Here is a 27,448-nt window from a genome sequence, read left to right on the forward strand (position 1 = left end):
GGGTGGGCACTGCTGGGACTTTCACTGTCAAGTTATTGGGTGTTCTCAGAATGAGCTGTCTGTCACCAAAACATCACAGTGGCAATTTTGGCATCATTTGGAGCTCGGGGGGGGGGGGGGGGGGGGGGGGGCACACTGATGTGCTCTGCTCTGCGTGGGGTGAGGTCAGGGTGGGCTTAAAGCTCAGAGCACCATCAGGTGCTGCTCGAGCATCGTCTCAGAGGGGCTTAGGCCAAACATTCCAGATGAACCTGGAGATAAATGAGATTTGAAAATGAATGGGAAGGAAAAGCTGATCCAGGAAAAAAAAGCATGGATGAAAGGGAAAGGGAAAGCCCCAAAGGTGAGACTCACTGTGAGCAGCTGCAGCTTGAGCCAGCTTCAGAGAGCACCAAAAATAGCTCACATCGGGTGCCAGCCTGAGCGCACGCATGCATGCTCGATATGTAACTTCCCATATTCTGTTCTGGTAGTGTAAAAGCGAACAAAATAGCTCAGCAAAAGCCCAGCTGCTGCCCACTCGTGTTTCGGTGTTTATCTCAATGCATTTGCACTGCTTGACCTCCGGAGGTGTGGAGCCCCATGGCTGAGCCGCAGCCCAGCGCAGGTCTCCTTGCTCCGGGATGAGGCAGGGCTCTGCTCTGTATCTGATGTGATTTCTTCTTTGGAAAAGAGAAGTGTGATTCAGCGGTCAGAGAATCCCCCCCACTTCGGATTTCCTGGAAATGCAGATGTCCTCTGGCAGGAGAGCTGAGCCGAGTGACCCCTGCCTGCAGGATGCTCCTGGCCGTCAGCAGGGAAATCTGTGGGATAACTTTGGGGGTGATTTGAAGCTCCTGAGAACCACCTCCTTGGGTCCAAGTGTGGCTTTTTTCTCTCTTCCTTCCCCTTTCTCCCCCTTCCTTTCTTTCTCTGAGATGTGGGGATGCTCCCCTGCCCTCTGCTCAGTGCTCCAGTTGTGGCCCATGGTCAATGTTTGGTCAACCGTTGGTCAACCATTGGTCAACCAGAACACCATTGGTCTTCTTGACCACCAGAGCACACTGCTGGCTCATGGTCAATCTTTGGTCAACTGTTGGTCCCCCATTGGTCAACCAGGACACCACTGGTCTTCTTGGCCATGAGAGCACACTGGTGGCTCGTGGTCACCATGGTGGCCAGGATGATCCATGCTGACTGCTTGACAATGTGTATATATCATAAATGATGGAGTGGTGTGGGTTGGAAGGGACCTTGAAGATAAGAATTCTGCACTGAAAGGAGTACCTGACTCAATTTATAATAATAAAGAGCTGCTACGCTCCCTGAATTAATGGCAGACCATGGATCTGCATAATATTCTGGATTGATATTATTCCATTTTCAAAGACAAGATGCTTCAGACGGCAAGATAAATAGCAAAGAAAAGGCTGGTTTGCTGCACGGCTCTTTCCTGCCTGCACATCCTGTATCGCTCCGGAGCAACCTTTGCTTTTAGCAGCCGGATGCATCGCATCCAATCGATGGAGGCAGCAGTGGGGACTGAGGGAGTCCTGAGGGAGAGGGCAGGAAATGGCAGCAATCACCCACAGCCAGCCCTGTGCTGCTGCTGCTCGCTGCGGGCGTTGCTGGATTTCAGATTTTCTAAATAAATCCATGGCAAAGAGTCTTTTCCAGAGCTTCATGAAGTCAGCCAGGCTCAGGGTGCAGCTGTGTGAGATTTCCAATGTGCAATTCCTAGTTTTTCCCTCTTTAAATAGGCCTGTGGGTTGTAACAGCACGAAGCAGCGTCCTGCAGGTTTGGGAAGCGAGAGAAAAAGCTGCAGTGACAGCACAGAGCTCGTGCTGCAGGGGGCAAGTCTCCCCAGTTCCTGCATTTAACCAACCCGACCCTTATGTTTTCTCTCTCTGGGATTTCTCTGCTGTCACGCTGCTGATCACAGGGGATCTGTTGCTGGGACCGAACACGTGGCCAAACAAAGCTCAGCTCAGCGGTGTGCTCCCAGTGAGCAGCCCCACCAGCTGCCTGCTGCAAACACTTCTTGGGATCTGCATTCCCTGCTGGGCTATGGCTGGGGCCCTGCATTGCTGTTCATTGAGAAGACAATGCTTTTCTGATTGTTTGGCACCAGGTCCACGCACGTGTGAGCTGCGGGTGCTGCAGGAGATGCAATACGTGCTGCAGGAGATGCAATACGTGCTGCAGGAGGTGCTGCAGGAGCAGAAAGTGCTGCAGGATGAGCAACAGGTGCTGCAGAAGATGCAATATGTGCTACAGGAGATGCAATAGGCGCTGCAGGAGATGCAATAGGTGCTGCTGCAGCAGAAAGTGCTGCAAGATGAGCAATAGGCGCTGCAGGAGATGCAATAGGTGCTGCAGGAGCAGTGAGTGCTGCAAGAGATGCAATGTGTGCTGCAGGATGAGCAACAGGTGCTGCAGGAGATGCAGTAGGTGCTGCAGGAGGTGCAGTGGATACTATAGGGCGGCACCGGGGGGACTTCGCCCACCCACACCACGCTGCACAGCGCCACGAACCCCATTTCAATACGAAATCACCCCAAAAGCGCCGGATCCCAACGCTCCTTTCGGAACCCCACATCCACTCCCCCACACCCCGTTCGGTCCCAGCTTCCAGGAGCCCTTCGAGGCCTCGGGGGCAGCTCAGCTCCAACCCAACCCCGAGGCTTCGCGGCCCGGTCCGGCCCGCCCGCGGGGTGAGGCCTCGGCCCGGCCCGGCGCTGCGGGCGGCGCCATTGGCTGCAGCGCGGCCTCGGGGCGGAGCCGCCCGCAGACAAAGCGCGGTGGGCCGGGCCGGGCCGGGCCTCCCCTCTCCGCTCCTCCCCGTTCCGTTGCTGCGCTGCAGGTGGAGCCCGGCGGGCGGGCGCGGAGCTCCGAGCCATGGATCCCCGCCGCCAACCGCCTCGCAACGGCCGCTACGCCCCGCGGACGGCCCGGCCTCGGCTTTGTCCCTGCACGGCCCCGCCCGAGGTGAGGGGGAGCCCGGGGTTGGCAGCGGCCTCCGCGCGGCCTGCGGTGCGGGCAGGTCCTGTGGGGCCCGCGTGGGGGATACTGGGCATTCCCCCCCCCCGGTTCTGCCCCGCTGAGGATGGTCGTGGCCGGAGGGGAGGTTTTAGGGGGTGAGAGTGCAGCTATGTGAGGTGGGAGCGTTCTGTGCGTGCCCCAGCCCGGAGCTTTGCAGGGTGCAGAGCTGTGTTTGGGTGCGGGATTTGGGCTCTGCCGGAGGGGTTTGGTGGGTCCCGGTGCCTTTCCCCGCTGCTGATGGTCGCTGGCAGAGGGGCTGTGAGGGATGGGAGCAGCTCTGTCGGTTTGTGGCCCGTTTAATGAAGTTGTATCCCTGTTCGCTCTCTGAGTTGTTTGGAAAGGATGGGAACAGCTGCTCTTGAAAGAGGTGTTGATACATGGAGTGTCTCAGCTATGGAGGCTGCGTCCCCATGCAGCCCGCAGGCCTGCAGGTTATCCCCTGCTTTTGGTCTTTGCTGGCAGCTCCCATGCTCCAGAAAAGCAGAGCTTCCCACACCTGTTTCCACCACAGAGGCATTATCCAGGGTTTGAGTGTGTTTGGAGGCTCCTGCAGAGGTAGTAGGGGGAAGCTTGGCTGCGTGCAAGGGGGAAGAGCTGTCACTTCTGGGAGCGAACGCCCTCAGGATTTGGGCTGTGCTGTGATTTTCACCTTGCTCTTAGCCTAGAGAACGGTCTCAGCTCCTTGCAAAGCTGTTTGCTTTGGGAAGCCTCTGCCCAGGTGTCCACAGAGCGCTTCACCCAGCACATCGCAGCAGATCTCTGGTGCTTCCTGGTCTGCTCTGTGGATTTTAGTCCTTCCTGCTTGGCTGCCTGATGTGAGCAGGAAGTGGGAGAGCGAAAATGGCAGCAAAAGTTTTCTGCAGCAAGGCTGAAAGCGTTGAAGGTGTGGGCACGTGGGTAGGTGATGGGGTTAGAGCTGGCATGACCAGGTCCTAAACCTTTCTGATGTGTAGTTTGGGTAAGGACATGTGGAAATGTTAGGCCCAATCCATGCAGGTGTGCCATCTTGTCCTGGGCAGCATGGCAGGGGGAGGGAGGTGTAGTGCAGGTGCACATGAGGTGCCTTTTCCAGCAGTTTGTGACACTGTTTGGCTGTGTCCTGCATGGGCAAGAAGCTCTCTGGGATGGGGATGGTGCCATTTTTGGGTCTGTGCATGGCGCTCTGTCCTGTCTGGGACAGCTCTGACTTGACAGAAGTGTTTTGGGAGCTCTGCGGCATCGTTTCTAGATGTTCAGAGCAATGAACTGCAGCATCCTCCTGAGGCTGTGGGTCTGGATTTGTGGTGTGTCTCTGGCAAAGTTGGGAAACTCAGGTCTGCAGTGGCTGCAGCACGTGTGCCACAGCTCTGGCCCTTGTTTCTATGTTCACACTTCATTGGGCTGTAGGTTATAATGAAAACCCAGGCTCAATCTGGTGCTGGGAGCTTGGCTTTGGTTGGGAACGATGGCTTGATGTGTTTTGAGGCAGGTGGCTCTATGGATGTGAGTGGCAGCACCAATGGCTTTGGGGTGCTGGGCTGAGGCCAAGCAGAGTTCTCTCACTTCAGGGCACTTAAAAATGCCTCCTGGGAGGCTGGAAGCCAGTTCTGCCAAACCCAAACCATTTACAAACTGTTCAAAGACAATATATTAAGACTTGAAAATGTCAGTAGTGAGAGGCTTTGTGTGCTTGGAGTCTTTGTGTAGGAGGCTTTGGGGCTTTTTCCTGTTCAAGTGATGGATGAAATGGTAAATGTGCTTTTTTGAGAGTGACCAAGAGATCCTGCAGTCATGTATTTAATAGCTGGGACCTCGAGGAGGGGAAAAAACAAACCAGAGTGCTGGTAGTGCTCTGAACCAGGGCAGCTCCTGCATCATTACCTAGCTCCAGCAGGGCTGTGTGCGAATCGCTTTGCTTTGTCTGGGGTCTGAACCATGTTTGTCAAAGGTTCAAACACCAAGACCTTATTTTTTCTGATGTGATTGGTTACCTCTTGTCTTCTTCCAGCTGTAGCAGTGTCCTGCTTTGTTCCCTCCAGCCAGAGCGTGGGGACAGGGACGGCTGCGCAGGACTGGGAGGTGAGTCAGTGCTGTGAGCTGTTGCATCAAGTCCTTCCCAAGGTCTGTGTCTCATTATCTTGCTATGCTCCCTGAAGGCAAGAATGCATCCTTCCCCGATTCAGGCTTTGCTGGCTTCCTCTTAGCAGCTTCTTTGCTGACTTTTGTGTCGTTAGTAAAATGGGGCTGATGACTGATGGCCAAGGGACCGTGTCCTGGCCCTGCTGAGTCTGGCTGCAGCTGGGTGGGCTCATGTCAGGCTTGAGCAGCCCTCTGTGAGCGAGGCTCTGAGAGGCCTGCTCTCTGCCAAGCTGCCCTAAAAATACTACAGAAAGCCCTGCAGCTCGCACTAAAAACACTGCAGAAAGCTGTGCTGAGCTGCTGTGATGTTTTTCTTCCCTTGTTGGTGCCTGCAGCGAGTGTGGTTTGGGTCTGACCACTCCACTCCCGTGCTGCCAAGCTGCCTTCCCCTGGTGAGCAGGGTGCAGTGCTATAGAGGCAGTTTTCTTGCTCTCAGAGATCTGAAGTTGTGTGTTTGCTGTAGGATGTGACATGAGGTTTTCCAGCAGGTGGATGGCATTTGGGTTGCAGAGCTGGTGAGCTGCAGTTCGTTGCTTTTAGCAGAAACTTTTAAACTTCAGTTTGTTAAACTGAGCCAAGGATGTTTAGGAGGGCAGCGCTGTCCTGCAGAATGTATGTGAAGGATTTGTTTTCTTTCTCTGCCTTGGAGAGCTCCAGCTTCCCTTGAATCTGTCTTCCAGATATAGCAGCTGTTGCTAACACTGAATGAGCCTGTGCTGCGTTTCAGCAGCTCCGAGCCTCTGTGTGCTGTGCAGGATTCAGTCACTGGTGCTTGAGTTTAGCCAGAGCAAGTGAAGCTGGTATGCTTGGGTGGCTTCATCCCAGTCGTCGAACTATAAATAGTAAATGTAGCCCGAGTGCTTGCTGGGCTGACTTTGGAAGTTCCCTGGGCTCACCTTGGAGGAAGGATCTGTGCTGGGGCACATCAGCCCTGGGCAGAGCAGGGCTGGAGGTGGTGATGCACAGGAACCTGTCTGCCAATGTATGAGGTGGCAGTCAGTACGTATGTCCCTGTCACTGTGGTCTCTGTTGGGCAATATGGGAGGATGTTGAGGAAAGAGCCATGAGTCGGTGCCAAGCTGCCAGCCACTCTGCTTGGGCTGCTTCTGGGCACGGAGCTTCAGAGCGAGGGTGTCCATGGTGCTCCTGGTCCCAAGGATGGGCTGGAGTGGGGCAGCAGCTCTGTGTGATGCTTGGATGCATTAACAAATCCATCACACAGACCTGCTTGCCCTCCCTCCTCTTTGAATTTCAGTCCACCGTGCTCAAGGTTATGTGCAGTGGATGGTGCTGTGGTCAGTGCATCTTCCCAGTGGCTACCTGGCTTCTTGCACCTTATTACAACCACAAGCTCCTTCACTTGGCACATAGGTCCAGCTCTGTCCCGTGAGCTATTTACAGCAGCACACACCAGAGAGGCTTAGCTCTTCCCAGGGCTGCACTGCACGCTTGGATTAAACCAGTGCTCCCACCAGCGTGAAGCAAAGTGGTTATGATGTCTCTGCACTGCAGTGGGGGACAGTGTGTGCTGGGCTGAGACTGTGCATGCTCACTGTGGGGGGGGGGGGGGGGGGGGGGGGGGACAAGAGGAGGGGGATGTGGGAGCTGGGACAGGGCTGAGAGCAGTGAGGACCTTGGATGGGCCTGCAGGAGGGATTCTGATCGTGATGGGGAAACGCTTTGGCTGTGCAGGGTGTGCCTCTGCCTGGAGCATCCTCCAGTGCCAACCTGGGAGTGGGATGTGCTGCTGGGTGGTGCACAGCTTGGGCTGCCAGCTTGTGGCACTGCTTGCTGATGGCTCTCCCGGGTGCTCAGTGCGTTTACTGGATCGCTTAGGATCAAAAAAGCCTTACTGACTGCTATCCAAAAGTACTGCCTCAAAACCAAGCCTTCATGGAAGGGGAATCTCTTAGGCAAGGGAGGGGAAGGCAGTGTTGATGCTGATGCTGCTTTTTCAAAAGCTGCTGTTGCGTAAGAGTGAAGCCTTGGGCGGCACAGAAAATGTGGAGAACGTCACTTCCCAGAGAGCTTGATACAGGACTGCCTTCTGAATTTCTTCCTCGATGCTTATCCAAAACTTCAAGGCTTATGTAAATCCTGCAGGTTCACTCGCAGTTTGATGCACTGAGGCTTCAGAGGATGTTTCTGTGAATAGCCCAGGGGTACAACTACTGAAAGGAGTCTCCTCTTTCCTGCATTGCTGTTTTCCAGCTCTAGCTGCCTTAAGCAACACTTAAGAGGCCACAAGCTTTCCAGTATTGTCTGTTGGTGGCTGCAGGGTGGGAATATCTGCTGCAGAGAGGCTGGCGGTAAGGTGGGAGGGTGGTAAGCTGGAGGTGTGCTGTTCTCCCAGTGCCCTGTGGAGGTTTTGGTGGATGCCTTTATAATGGATGAAGCTGACGAGTTGGGAGTCCCTGCTTGCGACTTCTTCCTTTCCAAAAACCAGGAGAAAACCACCTTTCTCAGCTCTGAGGTGGATGTTCTGTTGCTTGGAACCACTGCTCTGTACGTGCTGAGAGGTGGATGCTCTGGGAGCTTGCAGTGTGCTGCTGCAGGGACTGGTTTCAGGTGGCAGGCTTGGTTTCCAGAAACCATAGCTTGTACATTTGTTTTCCAAGTATCTAAGGCTTGAAATCAAATACGCTGAGTATTGCCATTTAAATTTCCTTACATTAATCTTAATGCTGGCTGCTAACCGAGACCAGATCTTTCTCAAACGCATCTGGTGACCGGGCACAATTGCAGCCCTCCCTTCTATGCGTGTGCTTTGCTGGAGAGCTGTGAGGCTCTGCGGGGGGTTTGGAAGCACAGAGAAGGGGCTGAGCTGCTCCTGGGGGTGCATCACGGAGCTGCAAGCCCTGGTTTGGAATCCCATGTGGATGCGGAGGTAGCCTCAGGGGCTCATCTCTGTGTTTGTTTTGCCTCAAAAGCACTCATGGAGGCTCTACCTTCACTTAACCGAATCTTTCTTGGTGAGGTGAGAGTTGTTGTGCAGAGTTTCCTCTTTATATCCTCTTATGTCACACCGCCCCGCCGGCTGAGTGCTCTCAAAATAGCTGCCAATCCCTGTAGGTTTCACTTCAAGGTCTCTATTCTTAGCCTGCTGGTTAGCTGAGCAAGCCGCCTTACTCAGTAGTCATGAGTTCAAGGACCGAAGGGTAAAGAATAGCAAACTTGTGCCATGCAAAAGTTTTGTTTGCGTTTCATGGCAGCTTTGAAGGGACGGCTCGGGCACAGCCCTACCCAGCAGCCTCAGCCTGCTGTGCTCAAAGGGTTCTGCACCTACGTGAGCATGAAATAAGAGTTGCCGGCGTTGGTGTGTGCTCCGGAGGAGGCAGACGGCTCTGCAGACGGGATGACTCAGTGCACGAGAGTTCATTAAGTGCCCTTTTGCATTTGGCCCATCTTCAAGCAGGCTTATCTTGCTGCGTCTCCGTACTGCCCCGATGACCAGATACGTGCACAGCAGGAGCGAAGCAGAAGTGAATGTGGGATGCGGAGCGGTGGCTTCCCGGGAGCGGAACTAACTGGATGTTCTCAGCCTCAGGGCACAGCTCTGACTCTGTCTGCGGCGCTGGTGATGTTCAGCCCGTCCTGTAAGTGCCTCTCCCATCCCTGGGGGGTTTTCCTTCCTTGCACGGTGCTGACTCCTGACTGGGGTGGGCTGGCTGAAGGTATTTGGGAGCATCCTTCTGGAGGTTGCACTGAGTGGTGCCTGCATGGGGCAGAGCTGAAGTTCTGACCCCACTGGGTCCGTGCAGGAGCAGGTCAAGTTCTTTGCTGCTTTGCTTGCCCGTGCTCCATTTCCAACCCTGTGCCCATGCAAGAGCATTTTGCAGCCTTGCAGCTGCAAGAGAGGAGCAGGCAGTGGCATCCCCAGCTGTAGCAGCAGCAGGACAGGTTCAGCTCTCCTCCTCTGCCATTTCTGGCTGTTTACAGGAAACTCACCTATCACATCTGAAGGTGTTGCCCAGTTGGGTACACAGCCCAAAGGACTGACCCTGTGTTAGCCCTTCAGCAGGGCTCAGCTGTTTTTTAGAGTGTATCTTGGGAGTGATCTTGTTTTCCAGGCTTCCTTTAACTCCTTCAACTTGTTGGAGCTGCCTGATGCCATCTCTGCTGGGTTTTGGTGGGTTCCCAGCTTGGGTGGATCTGGCACAGTGTGTAGGGTGGTCAGAACACAAATGGGGCAGCATTCCACACCCAGAATGTTCGTGGCATGGCAGAACTGAGCTTTCTTGTGGCAAAAGCTGCTGGCCGTGGCTTTTGCTAAGCGCTCTGTATGTGGGGTTGCTGGGGAGTGAGTGTTGTGTACCAAGCTCACATCCTGCCTATGCTGTGGGTGATGGTCACGTGCAGGCGAGGCCTTTGTCCTGTGCTTGGTTGCTTCTTTAAAGATGTATTTTTAGGTGCTTTCTGGCTTCCTCTTCCTCCTGCACAGCGCTGCACTCCTTCTTTCTAACTCCCTCTTCTAGGATTGCTTTTTGAACAATCAGTTCCTCCTTAAACCTGTTTTTGCAGGCCTTTGTCTGTGCTTGGGAGCTGTCCCAGTTTAGCATTAGCAGCTGCTGGCTCTTTCTGGGTAAGCAAGAACAAATAAAGGTTTAGAGTGAATGAATCATTTGAGCCTTATCTGTCTCAAAGCCGGGACAGCTGTGTGACTGCTGCAGGAGCCTGCCTGCAGGGCACAGAGGCTCCTCACTGAGGCACTTCTCTTCCAGTGGTCACTGCTTAATGGATTTGTGCTGCTGAGCTGTGCTGTATTCTGCTGTGTTCCTCTGAGCTTTATCCCAAGCTTGGTTATGAAGCACAGCTCCGGATTACCTCCCTTTCCTTCAAGGCTTTGTTATGGGCTCCTGAATAAATTCAGCCTGTAGGATGCTTGAAGTGATTTTTACCTTGGGGAAAAAGGGTCAGTGACTGCAGAGCACGGTGGTGGGACCCACATAGGTGATGCAGTTGGACGGACAGACACAGGGTGCTATGGGGACTGCTGGTGTTTCTGGGGCTCTCTGCTGAAGCTGAGGGATGCAGCCAAGCATCAGCACTGCAGGAACCGGCGTGGCTTTGCTGGTTTAAGAGGCAGGATTTGTAGATAAGTAGCATTGGTTTGATAACAGAAATGTGGGAGTAGGGAGGGAGCAGCAGATAAGCCCTGGGCTCGTGCCTGAGGAGTTCTGCTCTGGCCCTAAGGTGGGAACTTACAGTGGAGTTGGTGTTTTGCTGAGATGGAGGGGACGGTGCCTTCTCCCCTTCCCCTCCTCCTGCTGTCCCTCTCTTCTGGCAGCCCAGATTAGGTTCAGTTCACCCTCTTCCCTGCCTTAACTGTCACACAGGGCTTGCTTACAGCACTGGAGCTGTTGAGGAGTGGGTAGGATGAGCCAGGAGGCTCAGATATGTGACCGCATGGTGCAAACTCCTCTGAGCAAATCTTCACTGAACACATGCTGTAGGGTTTTGCTCTGCAATGGGACAAAACATTTCCCTGCTGCAACGCTGGGAGTTTGAGCTGCCCTCTGCTTTGTGGCAGCAGTGGCAAACTTTGCTGTCAACGTGGCAGGAAGAATTAAGGAATTGCAATCAGGGCACAAGTGCACAAAGGCCTGTTAGCATGCTGACTATAAGCTGCACAGAGCTTTGCTTGGCGCCCCAGCAGTGTGTGTTCAGGGCCATGGGCTTCTCCTGCAGTGTCAGTGATTCCTTGGGCCTCCCAGAGCTGGGCATTGATGGCTGGGGCTCATGGGAGGAAGCTTTCTCCATGGTGCAGGGAAAGCAAACAGGGTTTGTACAACCCTTTCAGAGCTGGGCTGGAACCTGCTTTTCTAGTATGACAGACCAGGTCTCAGTTGTTCTGCCTCCTTAAAGCAAGTGTGCACTCAGAGAGGGTTTGGCTTTTCTGCCTATAACTAATTTTTTAGCTATTAGGTAGATTGGGATAAAAGTCCCCGCTGGATTTGTTGTTGTGAAGCTGTTGGATGTTTGTGTTGTGTGAGTCTGTGCCCAACTGCATGCTGGATGTGACTCCTTCCTCGTCAGCTGGATGCTCCTGGATTAAATCAGGGTTCACCTGGAATAAATCACAGGCAGCCTCTCTTCTTCCATCTCCAGGGCTCTGCCGTCACAAACAGCTGCTCACTGCAGTAGGTGAGTGGAGGCAGTGCATCCTGCCAAGCCTTAGTGTCCACAAATGACTAAATCCTGCCTGAAAAGTCCAAGTATAAAAACATTACTTCTCAGTTTTGGCTTGGCCATGTGCATTGTTGGGATGGAGCCATCCTGGTTGCTTGGCCAAAGAGCAGAGCAGACCCTTGGGTTGGGGGGCGAGGAGATGGGGGTGGGGGCTGCTGCAGGGCTCGGAGCAGAGCTGCAGCATGCAACCAGCTCACAGTGCTCACCGACGCTGCTGTGCCCGCTGGCAGAGTGTGCTGGCAGCCTGCAAGCCCTCGCAGTTCATAAATAACTGTGGGGGCTGGAGAGCTGGGCCAGCCTCTGGTAGAGGAGCTGTCGTGCCAGCCTCTTTGCAAATGCAGCACCTTAACCGTGTTTGGGCGGTGAAGCTCCTTCTTGCTGCTTGCACGGTGGGGATTTGTGTGCTGCCTGAATTTGTTTGTGACTTTGGGTGGTGGTGGGTCTGTCCTCATCACAGCCTGGCTGCCTGATTCTGCTCCAGGTCTGTAGGGAGTAGGTGGATATAAGATGGAAGGCTCGATGCTAAGTGTTCAGGGCACACTGCTCTGGGAAGGGAGAGCTCTGAGCAGCTCAGAGCAAAGACTTTGTGCTCTTTAATATCTGTTTAACATACGCTGAGTGGAGCAGGAAGGGGGATGGAGAGCAGTCTGCTCATAGCCCAGTCCAGCGAGGTGTCCTGGGAGCACAGATCTTCCTGTCCACCTCTGCAGCAGAGGCAGCTGCAAGTGCAGGTGCCTACAAACTCAGCAGTTCTTCATTGCTGGAAGCCCCTGACCTGCTGCTGCTTCCTGTGCTCCCATCTCCTGCTCCCTGGCGGTCTGGGCTTGCTGTTGGTGGAAATAGGAAAACTTGGTTTTGGCTGCATCTGGTCTGGGTCAAGCAGAGCAGCAGCAAGCAGCACGATGCTGCAGGGCTTGGTGCTTCTCAGTGTCCATCCTCTTCTCCCCAAAGGACAACCTCTGTCCCTGCTCTGAGAAACGCTGCTTGCAGGGTCTGATTGCAGCATATGGATGGAGATAAGGGTAGGGCTTAAGGCAAAAAATTAAGAGAATTTCCTGCTGCTGGTGATGGAGGCTGGATAACACTCATTAGGAGCTCCAGCTCCCATCTGCAGTCTCCCAGGGGAAGCTGCTCTGCTTTCCAACCTTGTGCCCAGTGCCTGGCTGGACCCTTGTGGGATTTGTGCATCAGCATCTGCAGTTCTTGGTCCATCTGATGGCTCATAGGTATGTGGAGCTGCCAAGATGCTGCATGCCTCTGTGTCAGGATGGAGCCTGGCAGCCCAGACACCCCCCCCGGCGTGGCCAGGTGCAGTGGTGAGACGCTGGTATGCGAGATGTAAACTCAATACCAAAGTTTAGATTACAGCCCTGTGAAAAACATCAGCTCCCCTAAATGGAGCCCAGATGGTGGAGGAAGCCGTATGGCGCGTGGAACCAGTGGAGGAATTGCAGGGAGCAAGCAGTGGGATGGGACCGAGGGGGGGAGAGGAAAGAGGTAGAGTTACAGTCCAGGGAGGCTGCACTTGGCCACAGCCCTGACACGGGTCAGCCCATAACCCAGGCTGGATATTCCTCCACTCCCCCTTAACAGCAACTCCGGAAAACGAATGTCTGCCTGGTTGCATCAGTGTAAACGCAGCGTTTCCAAAGCTGAGGTTTCCCACAGCCCATGACAGCTGAACTGTTGGGCATGAGAGGCTGAGGGCTCTTGGGCAATTGGCAGGAGAGTGGGCAGATGTGAGGCAGCGGCTGCACAAACTGCTGGCTGGGAGCTCTGCTGGGGGAGAAGGCTCCTGCATGCCGGCTGCGGCAGGTTCAGCGCCGAGGGTCCCGCATGGATGCAGGGGATGGAGCTGCTCAGGTGAGACATTGCTGGGTGTTTGCCTGGGCTGAGATTGGCTCAAGGTCCTGGTGTTGTGAAGAAAGCAAAGGTCCCAGGGCATGACCAACGGGCTGGGAGGTTTCAGTGTGGAACTTTTTGGTGTTTTTGTGGGGGGGGGGGAGGGTTGAAGTGATGGCGAAAAGCACCAGGGTGATGGGGGGGTTCACAGGGTGCAGCGTGAAGCTGGGTATTTCAAAGCCAGGTGGTACTGCTTGCAGTGGTATGGAAGCCTTCAAATAATTCTGTTGTGATGAGAGAGCTAATTAGTCCCTTCTTATATGGTGGTCTGGACTGGCAGCAGGCAGAGCTCTTGTCTGTGCTGAGGATGTGCTGGGCAGCATGGAGTGCCTGGCTCCAGAGGGGTCAGCACATGAAATGAGCATTAGGAATGGCTGTGTTAATTGTCCCCTATGTGAACTAGAGGGCTGTGGGAAGGTCATGAGAGAGAATCAATTTATAGAGAAACCGGAGTTCTTCTGTGTTGCTGTGAGGAGACTCTGAACGCATCTAGATGGGATCAATGCTCTTCCATTAGGACCCTGCCATCCTTCCTCCCCTTTTCATCCTTCCCACATCTCCCTCCCTTCCCTTCCTCATTAGAGCTGCTGTGTTTCTCTTTCCCTCCCACTGGTAAAAGGAGATGATGGAGAGGAGCAGGAGCCCCATCCCCACTGCCTGCACTGCTGCTGGCACTGGGATGCGCATGCAGTGCCTCAGAGGGAACCCACATCCCTCGAGATAACAGTGTGTGCAGGAGAAACACACCCCTCCCCTGGGAGATAAGCTTGTGTGCAGACACAGCCAGAAGATAAACACCCAGGAAGGCAAACATCCAAGCTGTACACCTGTACGGGCACAGAGCACCTGTAAATACCCTCTGCAGCTGTGTGGTGCAGTTTCAGTGCTTGTTGGGTTTGTACTGAGCCTGTGCTTGTGCCAGAAGAGCACACACAAGGATGTGTTGTGCCCCAAAATCTGGAGATGCTCAGGGAGAGACGTGGCTGAGCTTTGTGCTCTCTGGGTTCAGTTGGTTGCAGCTTTCAAAGATGCTCAAAGCAATGCAGGCCCCAAAGTGCTGTTATAGCCCAGGGCTGGAGCAGCTGTTGGAGGAGCTGGGGGGGTTCCCTCGGCTCTTCCTGTTGCATTTGAGGATTTGGGGCTTTGAACTAAGGTCTCCAGAGGAAAGGTGTCTGGACACAGAGCAGGTTTTGCATGGCTGGAAGTTGCTGTCGTCTTCAGGTTTAGCTTTCCAGTAGGTTTTGGGTAGCTTCAGTGCACAGCTCAGAGTCTCAAAGCTCCTTTAAATTGCAGGAAGGGCTTTGTTAAGCTCCTCATTTCTCAGAGAAGTTGTGAAATTGGCACCAATTAAACCGTTGCTGACATGGCCTCGCCACAGTGGGAGTACGCTGTGGGGGATTTCGACACATTCTGGGGACCTTTCCTGTGTGAGTGGGTTTGGGGAGAGGAACAGTTGTTGGATTTGAAGGAGAGTGGATCTGCAACACCAGCAGAGGTTGGGAGCAGCGCATGGTTTAGGCTGTACTCCCTGAGTTTGAGGTGTCTGCAGTGGTGGCATTGACATCTGAGCCTGCACCCGTCCTTGCTGTGCTGTGTTTTACTGCCTGTGATGGGGTTGCAGCTGCAGCCACCTCTGAGGTCTGCACTGAAATGTGGACTCTGGCTGACGCACTGCAGCTGCAGCCACTGGATTTGGATCTTGCCGTGCTGTCAGGTTCCAGAGGTTTATTTTTCAGAACTGACTGGGAAATAATGCAGGTACTGTCATGTATATCCCAGGTCACATAAGGGGCTAAAGAGTCTGGTGATGCTCAGCTCTGCTCTCTCCCCTAGTGCATCTCAGGGGCTGTTTCTGCATTATTTGAGTCTCTCAGTGGAAGTTAAGTGATAAAATGAGCACTGAAGCCATGAAAACCATGGGGTGCTGTGTGTTGTGCTGCTTTAGAAGCAGTGGGACAACAGCTGCTGGGTGTCACTCAGCTGCTGCAGCTTGTGGCAGTGTTTGTAGGAAGCCCTGAAGGTCTCAGGTGCCAATGCTCCTCTGCAGGTGTAGTGATGCTAAACCTTTGTAGGTAAAGGCTCTCCAGAAGGAGAGCTCCACTCCCCAGCCTGCTATGCGGATTGTAGAGATGTGCTTTGACACTTCACTTGCACCGTGCGATTGCTCTGATAGAAAATAAATGCTGATAGTGGGTTGTAAGCAACCAGAGGGTGCTGGTTCTGTGTCTCATCTGTCACCAAAGAGGCTTTGCTGCAATGCAACCTCAGCTCGGGGGCGAGCAGCAACCTGAGGAGCCTTGCATGGACAGGTAGGAGCCTTGCAGGGCAGCAGGTGCCAGCTCAGTGCTTCTTGTTGGCTTTGTAAATACTGCAGCTGGATGCTGACCTTCCTTGGGAGCTCAAATGAAGCTGTGAAGTGCTCCTGGTGTGGATGCAATTGAGCAGAAGTGTCTGCAGCTTACCTCTTTGGTCATGCTTTGCTTTCTGTCTCCTTGCATGTGCAAGGTTGTGCATAAATTGTGTTGGTTTTGCTAGCAGAGGTAGTAGATGAACAGGAGCTGGTGTCAGGAGAGATGATGCTGGTGGCAGTGCCACAGTGCTGTTGGTCCTCAAAAATAACTGACCAGGGTTGAAGGCTCAGAGTGTGCTTCTGAATGGTGCCACGGGTGGGCCATCAGGTAGGACAAAGGACTTTCCATCACCTCTGGAACTCAAAGATCTTGAGTAGTTCCACTTCAGAAGGGGCCATGGCTTGTTGGAAGACCCAGAGCTGCACAGTGCTGGATGTGCCTTGATGGAGGGCATGGTGGTGAAGCTCAGTCTGGTTTCATCAGCAAAGGAGACCTGAGGGATCCAAAGAAATGGAGCAAAGCAGTGACGTGGTGGGGGCAGAAGATAGTTTGCAATTTGTGCATTGGCCCTGAAATGCCATTCTAGCAGTACTGCATCTGATCTGATTTCACATCAAATCACAGCAAAAAAGGAGCCCCTGGAGAACTGTCTGGAGCCTCATTCCTTCCGAAGAGCTCCCAGTTTTGTTTGCAGCTCCTGTCTGTCTTATTGGCTGCCTTTTTTTGCTTGTGGTTTGAGGTGTGGATTCATAACAGCGACAAATGATGAACCCTTGAAAGATCTGTCAAGCTCAAGGAACTGGGAGGAATTTTTCCTTCTTGGTGAGACTGTGCTGTTGGGGCTCGATGTCCTGTTGGGTCTGGCTTACCCGTGAGTAACTGTGCTGTTGGGTGGAGGTTTTCTCCTTTCTGCAGGAGCCCAGACTGGATGATGGCCTGTGACAGCGATGGGAACAAGTGATAGTGCTTGGCTAGCACAGCGAGGTCATTTCACACCACGCAGACGTGTCGGGGACGATTTGCCAAGTGAGCAAAGAAGGTGGAGGGTGTGACAGAGGAGAAGCCTGGGAGGGGCAGAGGGTGTAGGACGGGGTGCTGGCACATCTGGAGGTGGGACAGAGAAACTTGCAGAAGGATTTGTGGGCTGGGGCTGGCGTGAGCTTGGGTGTGTGCTGGATCTGCGTGTCCTCCGTTCTGCTGCCTTATCTCCTGGCTTGGGGCAGGAGGCCTCCCAGCACTGCTGCTGGCCGGAGGGCATCCTTGCATAACCCAACAGCTTTCTTCTCCATCCGTGCAGCTTTTTCCTCTCTGCTCATGACTCAGGTGTTGCTGACCATGGGAGTGAGAGGTGAAACCTGGCTGGAGCTCACCAGGCTGATGTGGAAAGCCAACATGCTACTGGTTGCTTTTCCTATGTGCTTTTAGCATCCAGATATCCTGGTTAGAGAGAGAGGGCTGCCCCACATTCAGATCTCACAGGAGGTGCTGGAAGGAGGAAAGCTCTGTAAGTGGCATCTCATTACAACATCTGGTGGTTTTGTTTTGTCAGAATATTTAAATGAATTGCAGAAAAGCCATGATTTGCATGGATTTGATGCAAGGATTTGGTCACAATGGTTTCCACTAGGTTTGTGGATTAGGATGTCATTAGGATGTGTCTTGGGGAGTCTTAATGAAGGAGGGTACTGGAGCTGCCTTGGCTGGAAGGTGTCTGATGTGGGTGACTCCTGTGAGCATGGTGCAGTGCAGGAGTGAAGCATCTTGGTGGTGCTCACAGCTCCTCTGGTACCAGCTAAGAGAGGGGTTAGAATCTTCATGGCAGCAAGTAAAAAGTCAAACCTCTAGCCAAAACTCTGGCCAGGATCTGTCTGCTCTGAGAAGCAAAGATTTAGAAAGAAATTGGGTTTGGGGCTGGGGGAGGTGGATCTAGGCCTGGACAAGGGGCTGCAGGAAGAGTCTGTACAGCCCTGGGTGTCTGTGCCACAGCGTTTCTCTGCCCAGTGGGATGCTGAGAAACTGTGGTGTGTGCAGTGCTCTGGGTCCAGCTCCAGCTCTGGCAAGGCTTTGCTGAAGGAGGCCAAGCAGCTGGAGGAGGAGGTGCAGCCAGCAGAAATAGGACCTGCAGGAGTGAGTTAGCTGGGAAGGTGAGTGTGCTTTTTATCCAGCTGAAATCATGGCCTGCATCTCACTGCATGAGGCAGGCTGCTCTTGCTTGCTCCATGTCTTCGTAGCTCGGAGTGGGACAGTCCTGCTGCACCTCTGCCAAATCAGAACTGGACACGAGCACTGCTATATGTCTGCAGCAGACACAGGCTCAGCAAAGCAGCACCTCCATCCCTCCTTCCCACTTGGGTGCCTGCTAGCTGTGTGTGCAGCTTGCAGGAGCTGAGCAAGCAGGCTTCTCCCAGCACCCATCCCTGGGCTTTCAGCTTGGTTTCTTTTCGAGCAGCAGCCACATGCCCTTTCCACAGCCCACACAGTTTTGCTTGGGTTGCAGGAGCCCTGGCAGCAGGCTATCAGAGCTGACGTCCCTGCCAGGACTCTGGCCAGACCAGCTTTTCTTCTTTGCTTATCACCTTCAGCTTCAGGAGCAGGGAAGCTGCTGCACAGCTGCTGAGCCGTGGCAGAACTTTGTTTTTGGCAGCTATGGGAGATTGAGAGTTCAAGAGTTGTGATGGCTGTGGAGGGACCACCTAAGAGAGCATGGGAGGTTGGCAGGAAACAGCATTGAGCAAAGGAATGGCAAATTGATGTTGAAACTCCTGGAAGGGGGAAAGAGTTATTGCTATGGAGAAGGAGAAATAACATGGGAGCACGGGGATGGCTTGCCACTAGATGGAGTGAATGGGCCTGTGGGGATTTAATTCCAGCTTCTGGCAAGTTCAGCCCTATTCCTTGTGGGAATAGATCCCTTCTTTCTTGACCTGTTGCTGGGCTTGGCTCTGGGGAGCTGTGCTGGCAGCCAGCATCTCCTCCAGCACTGCTGCAGTGTGGTGGCCTGGGCTGTCACCACCCATTTGACATGGAGCAGAAGAGTCACCTTGAAGAGTGGTGGGACCAGAAAGTGGATCTCTGAGCTTCTGTAGCTTTCAGCAGAGGCCTTCTGGGGACTCTTTGGCCAGCTGGTCCTTTGGGTTAAAGGTTCCGTTTGTGAGAATGGAAGTTAGAAGAGCCAAGGGACATCTTTTCCAGCCTGGATGAAGTGGTGGAGCAGGCCCTGCTGGGCTCTAGGGAGGGTAAGTGGCCTTTTGGAAATTCACCTGTGCAAGAACTGGGAACATACCCTTAGGATGTGGATGGAACCACAAGAGGACTCTTCTTGCCTTGCAGCCACCCTTGGGGACCTGGTGAACTGCAGCAGGGGCCCCACCACCTCCTGTTCTCCCACCTCGTGCTGTAGATCAGGGCAGGGATGATGTGCTGCTTTAAAAGGAGAGAAGACATGGGCAAACCTCAGCTGTCCCTCTCTGGAGCCAGCTGGAGCATCAGGAATCCATGCAGCAGCTCCTGGTGACACGAGTGCCTGTATGGCTGCCCCACTAAGACATGGTGTTGCTCCGATCCCACCCCCCACACCAGGGGAGGGGTGAGCTACAGCAACAAAAATGCACCCTTCCACTTGGGTGACTGCTCCCACTTTGAGATGAAAACATTTGTTCCTGAAATTGGAGTCATTCCTGGGATTGCAACACCCAGGCTGTGTTTCCAATTAATCTGCTGAAGTCGTCATGCATTTCCAAGTGCCTTGGCTCAGCAGAGAGAAATCTGGCACTGGGCTGGCTCTGAAATGCCAGCTGAGATGTGCACGGTATGAAGTGAGGAGAAAGCAGCTCTGGTGCACCAGACCCTGGCAGCTGGCATGGGATCATGGGGGAGGGCACGGGGCAGCTGTGATGTGGCTATTGGGATGTGGTGGAACACAGAGCAGCTCCCTCCTGGGATCAGGGAGGCTTGGAATAGTTGTCGAATGACCATCGGGTTTTTCCTGCCTGGTTTCCTTCTGTTTCTGGGTGTGTGTTTTCTTTTGGGGCGAAGGGGAGGGGGGGTGAAGTGAGTTATGCTCAGTCTGCTCACTGCGTCTGCATGAGGATATTTACAGCCTTACTGCTGCAGCAGTGCCTGCTGGGGTGTTGGTGATGTATCAGGCCTGACACCTTCCCTGTCCTCCTGTTGGGGTGCTCCTACCCCCAGGGAGATGGGCTCAAAGCCAGAGGGTGCCTTGTTTGGTGCAGCCTGGTGCCTGTACTGCGATAACCTGCGTGCTCCTTGCTTTGACTGCTGCTCCCTTCTGTGAGTCCAGCAAGCCAGCACATGGCACAGCACAAGTGCAGAAGCCAGCCTTTAAACGCTGCTCTGGGTTGGGGCTGGCAGATCCCTGGAGTCAGCAGGTGAGATGCAGCAAGGCACAGCACCATGGGATGCAGCACAGACCTGCTGCCATCCCTGCTTGGGCTTTGCTGTGCTGCTGGGGATCAGCTGCCTGAGGCAGCTCCCTGGAACATTGCACCTGACCCTCTGAGTTCTCCATCCTGCAGCAGCAGGGGGTCCTGGTGCTGCATTTCCATGTCAAGCAGCACTCTGGGGAGCTGCAGGAAGGACAGAGAGTCCCTGCACAGGGCTGCCTTTGCAGAAGGCGGGGATCCTGCCTGGAGCTGGAAGTGACCTGATGGATTCCTCATCTCCCATGTGATTTTTTTTTTTCCTTCTTTTTGGAGAAATGAAATTGGATCTCCAGCCCTGTCCCAGCTGGGTGGGAGTGGTGCAGAGCGTTCGCCCAAGCGCTCATGGAAAAGCCGAGCTTGCGTAGAAGTCTTCCCTTTCCAAGAATGAGGCTGAGGCCCCCTCCCTCCTGAGTCAGCAGGGGTGATGAATGGGGAAGCTCAGCGCTCTCCTGCTGCTGGGGTCACCGCTGCCTTTTCCCTTAAGGGGTCCATGAGGAGCATGCAAATCCCTTTCACCCCTTGGAGCCTGGAGCAGGGATGCAGCATCTTCCAGCTCCCCTCTCACTGTGCCGTCGGTTTCCCTGCAGCAATGCTTTGTCTGGAGGTGGAAAGTGTTAAGGGAGGACAGTGACAAGTCCACTCCCAGATTGGATCATGTTTGCTTTCCCATCTGCGAGGGCAGCACCGGGGCAGTGCGTTCTTCTGCAGAGTGCCGTGTGAGCCTCTGCACCCTCCTTGGAGGCCAGCATGAGCAGATGCATAAAAGCCTGAAAAAAGCCAGGGAAGCAAGGAGAGGAGGGGGAGGGCGAGTTAACCACTGGTGTTTAGTGCTATAGTGCATCAAATTCCCAAGTTTCTCTCTGTGAATAGAGCTTTCCAATGTGTTAGAATAGCCTCTGCTGCGCAGATCTTTAGCAGGCAGGGATGTAAGCTTTCTATATTTGCCTACAGGACAATAACACTGCTGCTTTCTATTTTTAACACGTCAAGAGGGACAAAAATGCACTTGGGAGCCTTTGAGGAGTGGAGCAGCCGGCCTTGCAGCTCTCCCGGCACAGCCAGGCTGCAGATGGGATGGCAGCAGTGCACTGAGCAGCAGCTGCTGTGAGAGTGCCTGGTCCCACTTTGCAGCAGGTACAGAGAGCTTGAGCTGGGCTGGGCCAGCAGGGATGCAGAGTCCTTTCTGCCTGCACAATGCTCGTCGTCCTTCCCCCGCTGCCCTGGGCTCAGCAGAGAAGCATGGGGCTGTTTGGTGTTGTCCCTCCTCTTTCTGCTCCTGCTTCTATCCCTCTTGAGGCTGCGGGTTCTTCTGCCAGCCTCACCCACTCACAAGCAGTGGGTTTACGTTGGTGTGGGTTGCTTGCAGGGTTTTCTGGCTGCCGATGTGTGTGCTGGAGCAGGGGTGGGCATGTCACCAGTCCTTTGGAGCAGGCAGTGAGGATTTAGGGTTGAACTTGCTCCCTGGAGGCTTAGCTTCAGCTTCACCTCCTAGGCTGGATGCGAGGAAGGGATCTTCTGCTCTCTTGTTGGTTTTGTTTGCTTTGTTTTGCTTTTCTCCCTGTGCAGTGCAAAAGTCCAGCAGCTTCAAGATTGGGGTTCATCCCAAACCTGTCTGCTGGGCACAGGGGGTACCACCACAATCTGAGCATGGACAGGGTTTGCACTTGGCAGCAAAGAGGCAGCTTGGGCTGTGCATCTCATCTCGCCTTCCTTCTGCTCCTAAATCCCTTTGGAGCTGAGTTTGGCTCTGGTTTTGCTGTCCTGGGCTGGGTGCAGCTGCACAGGGCTGGGACAATGGCAGGAAGCTGCTGGCCATGCTGTCCTCGTTGCTGGCCAGGCACTGGGGCTGCGTGGAGCCGCCTCCGCTGCTCCTCCCGTGCTATTTCCATCGTATTGTGTGGAGGAGAGGAAGGATGTTTCCAGCCTTCTTCCTTTCTGCCTCAAAGGGACATGGGGAGGGGGCGGGGAGAGGATTTTTCTGGCTGCCCACTGTGCAGAGGGCTTGGAAGCACTGTCCTGCTACACCCAGCATGAGGAACTGCTGCATCTTCATAGGATTATAGAACGATGCAGGATGCTGGTGCAACAAACCATCACTTCAGGCTGAGGCAGGAGTCCTTCCCTCGTTTATAAAATGAATGTGCTGAGGTATGGGCTTCGTTATGATCCATCTTATTGCACATTCTCCTTTGCAGAGCCTTTGCCATTTCCACCTGCTGCTGCATGGGGCCCAGGTGCCAGCCACCTGCCTGAGCCCACGCAAAGCTGCCCTGTTTATTTTGTCTAAAAGCAATATCCCCAAAAGGGGGAGGAGAAGAGGATGATGGGGGGTGGGGGGGGAAATACCCACTCCAGCTTAATTGCATTTAATGAGCCTGATGGGGCTGGCTGCCAGCAGGACGGGGCTTTGCCAAGGTTCCTGCTTGCCTGCCCGTGAGAACCACAGGGGTGTGGCTGCTGGGAGAGATCACAGGGCTCCCACCAACCTCTGCCACGCTCATCCTGCTGCAGAGTGGCTGCATGGGGCTGCAGCTGGCCATGGGGGACATGCTGGACTCCTGGAAGAGACTGTGCCAAAGGGATGGGGAGGATCTCTTGCAGGTGTTGGAGCCTCGAGCATCCTCGGGGCTGAGTGCAACACTGCACTGTGCACCCAGCGAGGTGCTTGGTGCAGCTCAGCAGCAGGTTTGGTCCAGCATTCTGGGCAGCATTGCTATGTGAGCACCCAGTGTGCCCTGCTGTACCCTCGGTGCCCTGCTTTGGTTGCTGGGGACACCCATGTCCTGCAGCTGCTCTGTGCCTGCTATTCCTGTTCTTTCCTGACCAGATCTGGGATGAGCCCTGCTCAGACCTGGCCCTGTTGCCTCGTGTCGCTTTTCCAAGCCTTGTTGCATTCCCCACCTTCAGCACAGCAGCTCACCCAGCTGCTCATGTGCACCTGTGCTGACCCAGGGTGATTGCTACTGATGGTATCCCTGTGGCACAGCAGGAGTGTTTGTTGGATCCAGGCACACTTCAGCTTCCTCTGTGCTGAGGATTTGATGCCTGCATGCTGCCCCACTGCACCAGCTTAGAGCTGAAGGATGCATTTCACAGCTTCTTGGTGAGGACACAGGGCAAAGGATGCCAGAAATGTACCTGTGCAGGAAATTGAAAGTGTTGTGGCTTCCTTCCTGTGACATAAATAGCTATTGCCCTAAACCCCACATCTCAGCTCCAGTGCTGGTTGGAGGAGATGCTGAAGCACTGTGAGCCCTGTTCCCTGTGAGCCATGCCAGTGCTGTTCTTCCTCCTTCCTGCTCTCTGTATTGCATTGGGCTTGGGTTATTTTTACCTTTTTTCATGACCAAATCTGGCTTCCATCCCCAGCGTTGGACCTTGGCCAGCGTTTGCCAAAGGGGTTTCCTTCTCTGCAGCCTGCAGAAAGGCCTTGATTAAAGGGCAGATCCCCTTGAGGAGTCACTGGGTATTGTGGGAGCTGAGGCTTTTGTCTCAGCAATTCCACATCAAGCAAAGCACCGCTTGTGCGCCCGGAGCTCCTCCCTGGGGGGTTATGAGTCAAGCTGGGCTCTCACTGTGTTGCACGCAGCAATTAAAATGAGAAGGGAAAAAAAAAAAAGGGCTGAGCTGGAACGTTGGTGACAGCACAGCAGCGACCCAGCACTAAGTAAGGCTGCTGCAACCTGGAGAGGCTTAAGCAAAGGGGATGGAGAGCTGGGTGCTGGGTGGGACGCTGGGCGCAGCTGCCCCGTGCCCCTGGGGGCAGTGACACTGGGAAGCCCAGAGATGCTGTGGGCACCAGAGCAGGGCTGCCACGGTCCAAACCGGTTGGGAACGCTCTCCTCCGCTTGTGCAAACGGTTGGTAATTGAGGGAGAGGTTTATGTAATCGTTTGATCTCTCCTCTGCTTCCCTTGGCACGGAGGCAACATCCTCTCGTGCTGATGTAACGAGCCGGCGCGGGAAGGCGAGGCGTCCTGTGTGCTGCTCAGGGCTCCGCACCCACCTGCTCCGGGTGCAGGGAGAGCTGCCAGAGCCTCTGCAAAGCTCTGGGAGCACTGCTGGAGGGCGGTGGTGCTGAGGCTGGACGGCTGTGTCCTTCTGGAGCCTGCGCCGCGGGAGGAGATGGTGCTGCTGGAGGACGCCGGGGTGTTGGAGTTTGGACACGGCGCAAGGACTTGCTTGCTTGGAGCTGCTGCACATCACCTGCTTTTGTCTCCTCCTGCGAGGCTTGGTGGTATTTAAGGCTTTAGGAGCAGGCTGTGGGATCGCCCCTTCTGCAGCTGCTGTGGGATCCGTGCCTGCAAGGTGAGGAGGTGCACGATGCTGCGGGCTGCGCTGCAGACCCTGTCCAGGCTGTGGTACCAGGTGAGGGGCTTTGGGAAGGGAATCCAATGGGAAGGGATGGTTCCTCTCTGTGCTCTGCTTGGCTGAGGGCTTTTCCTGGTTCTTGGCACTTTCCAGCATCAGAAGCTGCCCACGTGACTCTGGGGAGCACACAGTGCTGCTGGCTTTCCCTTCAGCAAAGCTCTTTGGTCCTGGATTTCTTTGGATTTCAGGGGAAGATGCAGCTGGGGGGAGGCTTCCCAGGGACAGCTCGGGTGCTATTCTTTGAGATGGGGCTGGCGTGGGTGAAAACTGCAGCCAGAGGTGTCCAGCTGTGGCAGGGATAGATCCTACGTCCACCCTGTGAGCTGTCAGCCCCACCTTGCGCCAGGGTGCTGCTCACAAGGATGTGGTCTTTCTGCAGAGAAACCAGTTAAAATAAAGCAAGCAGTACTTAGTACTTATTCCTATGCTTCCTGCCCATGGCTTGGTTCAATCCTATGCCCTCAGCTTTGCCTCTGCACCTGAATGCTCTCAAATTTAGACTTGAACCACCACCAGGTTTGGCCATGCAGGTTTCCAGGCTCATCTCTCTCTGCATGGTTGTGGTTGATGCTTTGAAGGTTTTAAAAGCCCCCTCATGGAATAGGGGCAGCACAGGGGGGTGCTGAGCTGCTGGCACGCGTGCAGGATGCTGTGGGAGCTGTGCAGAGTGTGAAGGAAGCTGCTTGGTTTAAGCATCACCTACAGCAAAATTCAGGGCTGGGAATACAATCTGGGGCTCTGGGGGTAATTCTGTGATGTGGGGTTACCTGGAATCCTCTTGACAACCCCTGGAATCCTCTTGACCGCCTTTGCCCTGCGGGCAGAACACTTTGGAGGCCAATCCGAACGTGTGGATTTGGGAGCACTTTGAAAAGCTGCCTTGGATGAGGCATCAAAACACAGCTGCAAGGCTGCTGCTGGCTGCGTTGTGGGCACCCACATCCCTGCTGCAGGGGCAGCCGGACCCTGTGTGCAGGAGGAGCAAGCAGGAATGCAATGCTGAGTGCTGGAGGGTTGCTGAGTCCTCTGGCACTGTGTCCTCTGCTCTGTAAGGATGCTGCAGGTACAGAGTGCTCCTGCCTGGATGGATGGGGTTTTCTTTCTCCTTTGGTATTTTAGAAAGATAGAATAGCCCAGCGAAATCGAGATAGGATTTCTGCATCTCCCAGCTCACTGCCAGCATTAATAAGAGCTGCAGCTCCAGGTGCAAAGCATTTTGCTCTGTTGCCCATATAATGCAACCCGACCGCAGCAGCACACTGTGTGATTTTGGGTCCTGGAGTCATAAGTTTCAAAATGTAACTGCACGTATTTGTGGGGAGAAAATTCCAGGGAGGGCTATTAAATGTCTGACTCAAAGGTCATGAGCTGCAAATAACCAGTGGGAGTCATCCTAGCCAGCCCTGAGCCGTTTGCTGCCGTATGTCGGTCTCATTTATGGCTCAGGTTCTGATTTAGGTGCTGGAAATACCTCGGTAATGTGCTTTGCTCACAGGTGTATGTGCGTGGGGTTGTTGGTTCCAGGTGCACTGCTTTAAATGGTGGCTCATGCTTTGGTTGCGAGGTTCTGTAAGGTGGGTATGGCTGCCAGGCTTCAATCATCAGGTGTCTCCGATTTTTCTGGCAACTTTGTGCAGGGGAGAAAAAGAAAATGAGCTTTTCAAGAGTCAGAGTGAAGGAAATACACAGTTATACCCTTGTGGAAAAAGTCTTCAGGGCTCGTCATAGAGATGCATCATCCTCTTCTTGTTTTGGAGCAGGAATGCGATGTCTGGTAGGGAGGAGTGGGACCCACCCACATCAAACCCTTGGGCTGGAGCGAGCATCAGCTCCCCGTGCTGCCCCTGCAGGGCTGGGGAGGAGAAAAACACCCAAGTGCTCTGATTTTATGGGGTCCGTGCGGGCAGGTGGAGGTGTGGGAGCAGAGGGACACGTGGAGCATCCCCATAGGGCAGCAGCACCCATGCGCCACATCCCTCCCCTCTGTAGTGGGGTGAAGGTAACGGGGTGATGATGCTTTTCCCATCTTTGTGGGGAGCGCAGTGCTCATACCCATCATTAAAGCCACCATCCCAGTGCATGCGCCCCAGGGGCTGCAGGGAGGTTATGCGAGGTACCCCAGCTCCGGGATTTCCTATTGCTCGAGTCCCAGCTTTGTGATCTTAATGTTATTTCAACATAATCTTTTTTTGTGTGTGTGGTTTCTTATTTAAGTGTTTTTAATTTGAACAAATCCCCTCCGGCTGATTTTTGTTGCTTGTGCGTGGCTCTGGAGAAGACCTTTTTCCTTTTATTTCAGAGGAATGTTTTTAATCACATGCATTTTTCAACCCAGCTGAACTCTGAACCTTTCACAGCTAATCAGCAGAAGATGGGAAAGGGTTTTCAAAGGGTGCCTTTAGCTGCAGCTCGGCCTCAGGCAGAGCTGTGGGCTGTGTGCGGGCTGCCTGGTGCATGGCAGTGCTGCAGGACCCGGAGGTGAAGGGCTGCAAAGACCCACAGCTTGCTTTGCTCCGTGCATTTGTACCATTTGCTTCTGCCTTTATTTCTCCTTTATGTAAGTGCAGCTCTCTGCTGGCTGCTGCTCATGCCTGGTTAAAAACCAGGGAATACCAAAGCAAAGATTTCTCCTTGTTGCTTTCTGTTTTCACTGGGGGTGGCTCTGTCCATCTGTGTGCAGCAGCGTGGTTACCCATTGCCCCAGCAGAGAGTGAGCTGCACCAACACTGCAGTAATGCACTCAGGCTGAGAAAGTCACTGCCACTGGCTGTCACCCTGTGCACAAAGAGTGTGGCAAGGTGGGAGAAGCCTCACATCCAGGGCTCAGTGGGTGCTTGCAGCAGGCATCGCCCCGAGGAGGAGAGAGCAGAGAAAGCAGAGGCTTTACTGCAGGAAAAAGCATCAGGAGCAACCTGGAAAATGCCTATAACCCGCACGGAGCCACGTTCACACTCACCCTGCAGCTTTCCCAGGGCCTGTTGCAATCTCCCCTTTCCATGGAGGAAGGGTGGAGCCGCAGTGTGACCTGCACAGGTGGGGAAGGTTTGTGCAATG

The 27,448-nt window shown here is 54.1% G+C and overlaps 1 protein-coding gene across 1 annotated transcript in view; it reads left to right on the forward strand.

Moving 5' to 3' along the window:
* The first annotated feature begins 2,819 nt into the window (after nucleotides 1–2,819).
* The window catches only part of HDAC7 (histone deacetylase 7), a 40,657-nt gene continuing 16,028 nt past the window's right edge, over nucleotides 2,820–27,448 (forward strand). The window contains 2 exon segments of the mRNA NM_001031402.2: nucleotides 2,820–2,968; nucleotides 5,010–5,080. The gene's annotated coding sequence lies outside the window, so the exon portion shown is untranslated.

This window comes from Gallus gallus, chromosome 34 (assembly GCF_016699485.2).
Source record: "Gallus gallus isolate bGalGal1 chromosome 34, bGalGal1.mat.broiler.GRCg7b, whole genome shotgun sequence".
Classification (NCBI taxonomy): Eukaryota; Metazoa; Chordata; class Aves; order Galliformes; family Phasianidae; genus Gallus; species Gallus gallus.